At 35.8% G+C, this 10,710-nt stretch overlaps 1 long non-coding RNA gene across 1 annotated transcript; it reads left to right on the forward strand.

Annotated features, from left to right (window-relative positions):
* The first annotated feature begins 7,939 nt into the window (after positions 1-7,939).
* LOC113069653 (uncharacterized) lies at positions 7,940-10,044 on the forward strand. The gene is made up of 4 exons (XR_003279783.1): positions 7,940-7,992; positions 8,648-8,665; positions 9,107-9,201; positions 9,807-10,044. It is a non-coding gene; the product is annotated as an uncharacterized LOC113069653 (long non-coding RNA).
* Positions 10,045-10,710: the final 666 nt, after the last annotated feature.

Consider the following 10,710-nt stretch of genomic DNA (forward strand, 5'->3'; position numbering starts at 1 on the left):
ACCATAATCCAACGTTTTCTAGACGTCATAATGGCAACGTCCAAACAACGTCAAATTAAAACATCATTTGACGTTGATTTGTAGTTAGTTTTAGGTTGTGGCATTAACTAACCAAAATCCAACGTCGAGCCAACGTCTCAAGCCAACGTCACATTGACATCAAATACTGATATTAAGTCGTCAGGTATGGCAACCAAAATCCAACGTTTTCTAGACGTCCTAATGGCAACGTCCAAAACAACGTCAAATTAAAACATCATTTGACGTTGATCTGTAGTTAGTTTTAGGTTGTGGCATTAACTAACCAAAATCCAACGTCGAGCCAATGTCTCAAGCCAATGTCACACTGACATCAAATACTGATCTTAAGTCGTCAGGTATGGCAACCAAAATCCAACGTTTTCTAGACCTCATAACGGCAACGTCGAAACAACGTCAAATTAAAACATCATTTGACGTTGATCTGTAGTTAGTTTTAGGTTGTGGCATTAACCAACCAAAATCCAACGTTTTTTAGACGTCATAATGGCAACATCCAAACAACGTCAAATTAAAACATCATTTGACGTTGATCTGTAGTTAGTTTTAGGTTGTGGCATTAACTAACCAAAATCCAACGTCGAGCCAACGTCTTAAGCCAATGTCACATTGACATCAAAAACTGATGTTTAGTCGTCAGGTATGGCAACCAAAATCCAACGTTTTCTAGCAGTCATAATGGCAACGTCCAAACAACGTCAAATTAAAACATCATTTGACGTTGATCTGTAGTTAGTTTTAGGTTGTGGCATTAACTAACTAAAATCCAACGTCGAGCCAACGTCTCAAGCCAACGTCACATTGACATCAAATACTGATATTAAGTCGTCAGGTATGGCAACCAAAATCCAACGTTTTCTAGACGTCCGAATGGCAACGTCCAAACAACGTCAAATTAAAACATCATTTGACGTTGATCTGTAGTTAGTTTTGGTTGTGGCATTAACTAACCAAAATCCAACGTCGAGCCAACGTCTCAAGCCAATGTCACACTGACATCAAAAACTGATGTTTAGTCGTCAGGTATGGCAACCATAATCCAACGTTTTCTAGACGTCATAATGGCAACGTCCAAACAACGTCAAATTAAAACATCATTTGACGTTGATCTGTAGTTAGTTTTAGGTTGTGGCATTAACTAACCAAAATCCAACGTCGAGTCAACGTCTCAAGCCAACGTCACATTGACATCAAATACTGATATTAAGTCGTCAGGTATGGCAACCAAATCCAACGTTTTCTAGACGTCCTAATGGCAACGTCCAAACAACGTCAAATTAAAACATCATTTGACGTTGATCTGTAGTTAGTTTTGGTTGTGGCATTAACTAACCAAAATCCAACGTCGAGCCAACGTCTCAAGCCAATGTCACACTGACATCAAAAACTGATGTTTAGTCGTCAGGTATGGCAACCATAATCCAACGTTTTCTTAGACGTCATAATGGCAACGTCCAAACAACGTCAAATTAAAACATCATTTGACGTTGATCTGTAGTTAGTTTTAGGTTGTGGCATTAATAACCAAAATCCAACGTCGAGCCAACGTCTCAAACCAACGTCACATTGACATCAAATACTGAATATTAAGTCGTCAGGTATGGCAACCAAAATCCAACGTTTTCTAGACGTCCTAATGGCAACGTCCAAACCAACGTCAAATTAAAACATCATTTGACGTTGATCTGTAGTTAGTTTTGGTTGTGGCATTAACTAACCAAAATCCAACGTCGAGCCAACGTCTCAATCCAATGTCACACTGACATCAAAAACTGATGTTTAGTCATCAGGTATGGCAACCATAATCCAACGTTTTCTAGACGTCATAATGGTAACGTCCAAAACAACGTCAAATTAAAACATCATTTGACGTTGATCTGTAGTTAGTTTTAGGTTGTGGCATTAACTAAACAAAATCCAACGTCGAGCCAACGTCTCAAGCCAATGTCACACTGACATCAAATACTGATCTTAAGTCATCAGGTATGGCAACCAAAATCCAACGTTTTCTAGCAGTCATAACGGCAACGTCGAAACAACGTCAAATTAAAACATCATTTGACGTTGATCTGTAGTTATTTTTAGGTTGTGGCATTAACTAACCAAAATCCAACGTCGAGCCAACGTCTCAAGCCAACGTCACACTGACATAAAATACTGATATTAAGTCGTCAGGTATGGCAACCAAAATCCAACGTTTTCTAGACGTCATAATGGCAACGTCCAAACAACGTCAAATTAAAACATCATTTGACGTTGATCTGTAGTTAGTTTTGGTTGTGGCATTAACTAACCAAAATCCAACGTCGAGCCAACGTCTCAAGCCAATGTCACACTGACATCAAAAACTGATGTTTAGTCGTCAGGTATGGCAACCATAATCCAACGTTTTCTAGACGTCATAATGGCAACGTCCAAACAACGTCAAATTAAAACATCATTTGACGTTGATCTGTAGTTAGTTTTAGGTTGTGGCATTAACTAACCAAAATCCAACGTCAAGCCAACGTCTCAAGCCAACGTCACATTGACATCAAATACTGATATTAAGTCGTCAGGTATGGCAACCAAAATCCAACGTTTTCTAGACGTCCTAATGGCAACGTCCAAACAACGTCAAATTAAAACATCATTTGACGTTGATCTGTAGTTTTTTTAGGTTGTGGCATTAACTAACCAAAATCCAACGTCGAGCCAACGTCTCAAGCCAATGTCACACTGACATCAAATACTGATCTTAAGTTGTCAGGTATGGCAACCAAAATCCAACGTTTTCTAGACGTCATAACGGCAACGTCGAAACAACGTCAAATTAAAACATCATTTGACGTTGATCTGTAGTTAGTTTTAGGTTGTGGCATTAACCAACCAAAATCCAATGTTTTTTAGACGTCAATAATGGCAACATCCAAACAACGTCAAATTAAAACATCATTTGACGTTGATCTGTAGTTAGTTTTAGGTTGTGGCATTAACTAACCAAAATCCAACGTCGAGCCAACGTCTTAAGCCAACGTCACATTGACATCAAAAACTGATGTTTAGTCGTCAGGTATGGCAACCACAATCCAAAATTTTCTAGACGTCATAATTGCAACGTCCAAACAACGTCAAATTAAAACATCATTTGACGTTGATCTGTAGTTAGTTTTAGGTTGTGGCATTAACTAACTAAAATCCAACGTCGAGCCAACGTCTCAAGCCAATGTCACACTGACATCAAATACTGATATTAAGATGTCAGGTATGGCAACCAAAATCCAACGTTTTCTAGCAGTCATAATGGCAACGTCCAAACAACGTCAAATTAAAACATCATTTGACGTTGATCTGTAGTTAGTTTTAGGTTGTGGCATTAACTAACTAAAATCCAACGTCGAGCCAACGTCTCAAGCCAACGTCACACTGACATCAAATACTGATGTTTAGTCGTCAGGTATGGCAACCAAAATCCAATGTTTTCTAGACGTCATAATGGCAACGTCCAAACAACGTCAAATTAAAACATCATTTGACGTTGATCTGTAGTTAGTTTTAGGTTGTGGCATTAACTAACCAAAATCCAACGTCTAGCCAACGTCTCAAGCCAATGTCACACTGACATCAAATACTGATTTTAAGTCGTCAGGTATGGCAACCAAAATCCAACGTTTTCCAGACGTCATAATGGCAACGTCCAAACAACGTCAAGTTAAAACATCATTTGACGTGGATCTGTAGTTAGTTGTAGGTTGTGACATTAACTAACCAAAATCCAACGTCGAGCCAACGTCTCAAGCCAATGTCACACTGACATCAAAAACTGATGTTTAGTCGTCAGGTATGGCAACCAAAATCCAATGTTTTCTAGACGTCATAATGGCAACGTCCAAACAACGTCAAATTAAAACATCATTTGACGTTGACCTGTAGTTAGTTTTAGGTTGTGGCATTAACTAACCAAAATCCAACATCAAGACAATGTCTCAAGCCAACGTCAGATTGACATCAAATAATGATATTTAGTCGTCAGGTATGGCAACCAAAATCCAATGTCTACAAAGCATCATAATGGCAACGTCCAAACAACGTAAAATTAAAACATTGTTTGACTTTGATCTTTAGTTTGTTTTTAGGTTGTGTTGTGATATTAACTAACCTATACCCAACGTCAAGCCAACGTCTCAGGCCAACGTCACATTGACATCAAATACTGATATTTAGTCGTCAGGTATGGCAACCATAATCCAACGTTTTCTAGACGTCATAATGGCAACGTCCACACAACGTCCAATTAAAACATCATTTGATGTTGATCTGTAGTTAGTTTTAGGTTTTGGCATTAACTAACCAAAATCCAACGTCTAGCCAATGTCTCAAGCCAACGTCACATTGACATCAAAAACTGATATTAAGTTGTCAGGTATGGTAACCAAAATCCAATGTTTTCTAGACGTCATAATGGCAACGTCCAAACAACGTCAAATTAAAATATCATTTGACGTTGATCTGTAGTTAGTTTTAAGTTGTGGCATTAACCAACCAAAATCCAGCGTCAAGACAACGTCTCAAGCCAACGTCAGATTGACAACAAATACTGATATTTAGTCGCCAGGTATGGCAACCAAAAGTCATAATGTTAATGTCCAAACAACGTCAAATTCTAACGTCATTTGACTTTGATCTTTAGTTTGTTTTTAGGTTGTGACATTAACTAACCAAAATCCAACGTCGGGCCAACGTCTCAAGCCAACGTCAGACTGACATCAAATACTGATATTAAGTTGTCATGTATGGCAACCAAAATCCAACGTTTTCTAGACGTCATAATGGCAACGTCCACACAACTTCAAATTAAAACATCATTTGATGTTTATCTGTAGTTAGTTTTAGGTTGTGGCATTAGCAAATCAAAATCCAACGTCGAGTCAACCTCTTAAACCAACGTCAGATTGACATCAAATACTGATATTTAGTCATCAGGTATGGCAACCATAATCCAGTGTTTTCAAGGCGTCATAATGGTAACATCCAAACAACGTCAAATTATAACATCAATTTTTTTTATTTTTTTTAATTGTTATTTAATATAGTGGTTTCACTTTATTGTTATGGTTCATTTTGAAATTTATGTTGTTGCGTTGTTGCACCTACAGTCGTGGCCAAAAATATCAGCACCCTTGGTAAATATGATCAAAGAAGGGTGTGAAAATTCATCTGCTTTAATCGTTTTGCACTTTTATATAAAACATTCACAAAAATGTATCCTTTCATTGGATAATAAGAATTTAAAACAGGGGGAAATATCATTATGAAATAAATGTTTTTTTTTTCTAATACACATTGGCCACAATTAATGGCACCCTTTTATTCAGTACTTTTTGAAACCTCCATTTGCCAGATTAACAGGTCTATTTTTTTTTTCTATAATGCCTGATGAGGTTAGAGAACACCTGACAAGAGATCAGAGACCATTCTTTCATCCAGAATCACTCCAGACCCTTTAGATTCCCAGCTCCATGTTGGTGCTTCAGTTCACTCCTCTCATGTTCTGTAAGGTTCAGGTCAGAGGACTGGAATGGCTATAGCAGAAGCTTGGTTTTGAGCTCAGTGACCCATTTCTGTGTTGTTTTCGAGGTTTGTGTTTGGATTATTGTATGGTTGAAAGATCAAAACATGGACCATTATAAGATTTCTAACAGTCACTTACTGATTTTTTATCTGTTGGTATTTGATAGAATTCATGATGCCATGTTTCTAAACAAGATGTCTAGGGCCTCCAGCAGAAATATAGGCCCGGAAAAAAAAAAATACAGCAGTATATTTCATTGTGCACATGGGTTACTTTTTTCTCTCTGTGTTCACCTAACCCATCTTGAGTGTTTGCTGCTAAAAAAATCTCATTTTTTTTGGTTTCATCTGATCATAGAAGCCATTCACATTTAAAGTTCCAGTCTTGGCTGATAACTGAATTATGCTTTAGTTTGTTTTTGAATGAGCTAGGATAATTTTTCTTGTAACCCTCCCAAACAACATGTGTTGATGTAGGTTCTGTTTGACTTTTTTTAAAAGGTTTTCTGAACCAGAGACTCTGCTATTTGCTGCAGTTCTCCAGCTGTGACCTTTGGTGAGTCTTTAGCTACTCAAACTCTCCTTCTCACCACACATTAGGACCATATAGACAAGTCCTCTTCCAAGCAGTTTTGTAACATTTTATGTTGATTGGAGATTCTTAATTATTGCCCTGATGGTGGAAATGGGAATTTTCACTGCTCTAGCTCTTTTCTTAAAGCCACTTCACCAATTTGTTAAGCTCAATTATCTCAATTATCACATCAGAAATACATTCTTTGGTTTTTCTCATTGTGATGAATGATTAAGGGAATTTGGGCTTTGTTTTCCCTCCTCTTTATATTTCTGTGAAACAGGTAGCCATAGCCATAGCTGGATAATTTCATGTTTATAATCAAGCTTGAGTGCTCAAAATTGTGAATTTGAATGGGAATATACTTCAGAGATATTTTACTCATAAAAATTTCTAGGGGGGCCAATAATTGTGTCCAATGAGCATTTGAGAAAAATTTTTAATTTCTTATTATCCAATGAAAGGATACATTTTTGTGAATATTTTTTTAAATAAAATATCAAAAGGATTAACAATGAATTTTCACAACCTTCTTTGGTCACTTTTATAAAGGGTGCCAGTATTTTGGGCCACGACTGTACCTGCTTTCATTAGAGTGTTAGAATAAGTTGATGTACTTGCAAAGTTACTTGTAGTCAGTCAAACATATTCTGGGAGAGCATCAGAATTAGAAATTAAGCAGACAGTCTATTAGTACTATAATGAGAGTTAGTTGACATGTAAGTGCAATACTTATATTGTCAATAGAATATTCAAAAGGGACTATGAAAATAAAGTGTTATGACTTTAATTTGACCCATGACCATTCATGAACCATAACAGTTTATATAAATTGATATCCAATCTGTCACAGTTTTCTGTCTTTCTGTCACAGTCTTATGTCTTTCTGTCACAGTCTTCTGTGAGTGTTGTGTTTGTTTGGTGCCATGTGCTTTTGTCCTGTCTCTTTTCTGACCCCGCCCCACCTTGTCACCTCAACGTCTTGTAAGTGTTACTGGTTCTCGTGTTTTTTTGCATCTTGGTTTTGTTTTTGCCGTGTTGGCTTTTTTGTTCTTAGACTCCAGAGGGTTAAAGTTAATCTTCCCTGCAATTGGACCCAGACCCTGTTCTTTCTTTGCTGGCCCGTGACACAATCTTGTTTGCAATATAATGCAATTCAAACACTCTCAAACATGTTAAGACATATTTAGGAGGATCAAAACAGTATTGCTTACTTAATTCTGGGCTGGAAACATTGTTTATCAAAACATAAACTTGTTGATCTTTGTGTTGGAAAGTAAAGTGAGTGCATGCAGACAATGCAAGCATTACTGTTTATTGTACAGTCTTATAATTATGCAATATATATGTCTAATTCCTTTGCTATAATTTAGTCTGTTCTTATATATGTTTTTTTTAAATATATAAAATAATTGATCAGATTGATTGCTGCTTCTTACTTGCTTTTTTCATATTTAAAGTACATTCTAGTTAAAAATTTAAAATTACAAATTTCATATTTAAATGTTGATCTCATCCATCAATGATGAATATGCTTAAACTTTTTCTGTGTATGGATTTTGTGAATAAGCACTACAGAATAATACAAGTTAATTTAAAGTATATTATTGTTTATTTTATTTGGATTTTTATTATTATTATGATTATTATTTGTATTTTTTTTATTTTTTTAAAAAAAAATAAAAAATCCCATAATCCCACGCCCAAACATAATGCAACACGGTGACATCGCGCTATTGCGCCATTTTGCGAATACTTGGCGGTCTTTTTTGGATCGGCAGGCATCAGTTTATCAGGCGTCCTGCGGTGCACTTACAGCTCAAACTGTGGTGAGTATATCTGGGTATTAGATCATGTATAACGTAAAAGTGTTTATGCCCCCCTATATAATGATATTACTTGTAATACGTATCAAATACATCGAAGTATTTTAGCTGCAAGACGATGGGTAGAGATAATTAATTAAAAAATGGTAACGTTAACTGTTATATCCCTGAAATAAAAACGCCTGAGTCATTAAAGCCATCTAACTGTTAGCGCCGAAAAACAGTTCAAATAAAGTTTAAACTTGAGACATATGTTTTTAATTATTATATTATTATTATTATTATTTCGAATAATTTAACGTTAAGCTTTTCATCATGAAATTTGTTCGATTCAATGCTTTTTTTTCTTCAATTGTGTCATGCGAATTAGTTATACAGGTGTTAGTAACTTAATATTCTGCTGTACAAGTTTAATTAATTTTGGATCTCCTTTAGCTGTCAGATTTCTACACACGATGTAAAGAGGCTCCTTTTTTATTTATTTTAAGCAAAAACAGCCTTTTCTTCTACAAGCTCTAGTTTTATATTTGGGGTTCAAGTTTATCACTAAGGTATAGTATTTAATATAGTGTGAATTTAGGGGCTATACTATATGATGTTATAACTTTTGTTTTGTTTTTGCTTTGTTTTGCATTTATCTCTTTGCCATGTTCTGAAGAAGCCATATTGTTGTAAGGTATGTTTTTTTGTTCATTTATAAAAGAGCCGCTAGAACAATCTGCTTTAATATATTACATTAATTAGATTAAAATATTAATAGATTGAAGGTAGTTAATCTGATTCTTCTGGTTTTCTTGTGTGCTCTTCTGTTATCCTATAATTTTGCACTTTACAGTTGCTAGCAAGGAGAAAATGAATGAAATTAATATTTACAGGCCAAGTTGTGGAAATAGTGTTGGTTTTACATTTTTAAATTGCACAATATCAGTTGTTTTGCAATAAGATAAAAACCTGCCAGTTTGGGTGAGCCTATGACTTTTAATCTAGTACCAACTGGAGGACCTGTATGATATCTGCATTATACTAGATATGATGAACACGTAACAGAAACTATAACACCTGCCTCATAATGTGTCATGTATAATTAATTATTTGGGCATTACTCTGGTATCCACAGGTTGATGAAAAATGAGGTCATGGCCTGTTTCAGTATGAAGTGGGGGAAGGGGAAGCTTGCTTTCACCAAGATCAATCTGTACACTGTTGTCACAGGTAAAACAAAATTAACATACAATACAAATATTAGCATCATATCATTGTGACATTCAGCATTGTTTAGTTTCTGTTTTTGTTGGTTTAGTGAAAACCAGTAACCTCGTATTGTAGGTACTCATCTGTCACACAGAAATCACACAAACTTCCATATATACACTTCTTATTGATTGGCAGGTCATTCCTGTTGCCAGCCTATCTTTATTGTTCAGAACTCTAACAATTGTTTTTGCATTCTCTAACAATTGTTTTTGCATTTAATGTATTAGACATTAAATATTAATTTACCTTAAGACACTCTGCAAAAAAATACTGCAATGTGTCTTTGTTGTCATGGTTTTCTTTTGCTAGATTGTCTGCTTAGTGTTTGTCAATTGCATCACAAGCTGAAATATATTTTGATGACTTATAGCATGTAATTTACATTCATGGCTCTTAAAGCTAGGGTAGATTTTTATTTTTTTCTAAGAAACCAAATCAATAGTGTAAGTGGTCTAAATGTATTCTGTGGAAGGCAAATAAATAGTTAATGATTACATTCAGTGATTACTATAGTGCATCATATCCTATACTTACACATTTTCTTATTCAAATATTTCTTACAGAGAGTGTCCAGAAAACATCAAAAGAGACGGGGCAAATACTGCAGCAGCCACTGCCTTTTGTTTAAAATATGCCCCAGCAGAGCCGTCGCAAGGAGGGTGAGAGGCCCTGTGCAAAGTTGATGTGCGAGGCCCTCTACAATTTTGCGTGTGTATGTGTGTGTGTGGTGGGGGAGGTTGCTGTAGCAAGGCAAGGCAAGTTTATTTATATAGCAAATTTCGAACAAAATGGTAATTCAAAGTGCTTTACATAAAATTAAGTAAAATAATCATGAAGAACAAAAGTAAAACAAGCAATTTTAAAACTTTGGAAATTATTTAAAAATTGACTTGAATTTAAAACAGTTAGAAATAGAAAATGATCTTACAGTTAATACATAAAATACAGTGCAATCAGGTCGGACATCGCACAGTGCTCATTCAATAAATGCACAGCTAAACAGATGAGTTTTGAGTCTAGATTTAAATGTGACTAGTGTTTTAGCACATCTGATCTCTTCTGGAGGCTGATTCTGGAAGCAATGTATTTTGGTCCTAGGTCTTTGAGTGACTTCTAGACAAGTAGAAGTACTTTAAAATCAATCTTAAATGTAACTGGAAGTTAATGAGGACTGGTGTGATATGCTCAGATGTTCTAGTCAGAATCCTGGCAGCAGTGTTCTGGATGAGCTGCAGCTGTCTAATGGTGTTTTTGGGAAGGCCGGTGTGGAGCCTATTACAATAGTCCACCCTGCTGGTGATAAAGCATGAACAAGTTTCTCCAAGTCTTGGCTGGAAACAAAACATCTTATTCTTGCAATGTTTTTTAAATGATAGTATGCTGATTTAGTTACTGCTTTGACATGACTACTGAAACTAAGGTCTGTCTCCAGAATCACACCACGTTTCCTGTCTTGATTTTTAGTTG

The sequence above is a fragment of the Carassius auratus genome, unplaced genomic scaffold, assembly GCF_003368295.1.
Source record: "Carassius auratus strain Wakin unplaced genomic scaffold, ASM336829v1 scaf_tig00002014, whole genome shotgun sequence".
Lineage (NCBI taxonomy): Eukaryota > Metazoa > Chordata > Actinopteri > Cypriniformes > Cyprinidae > Carassius > Carassius auratus.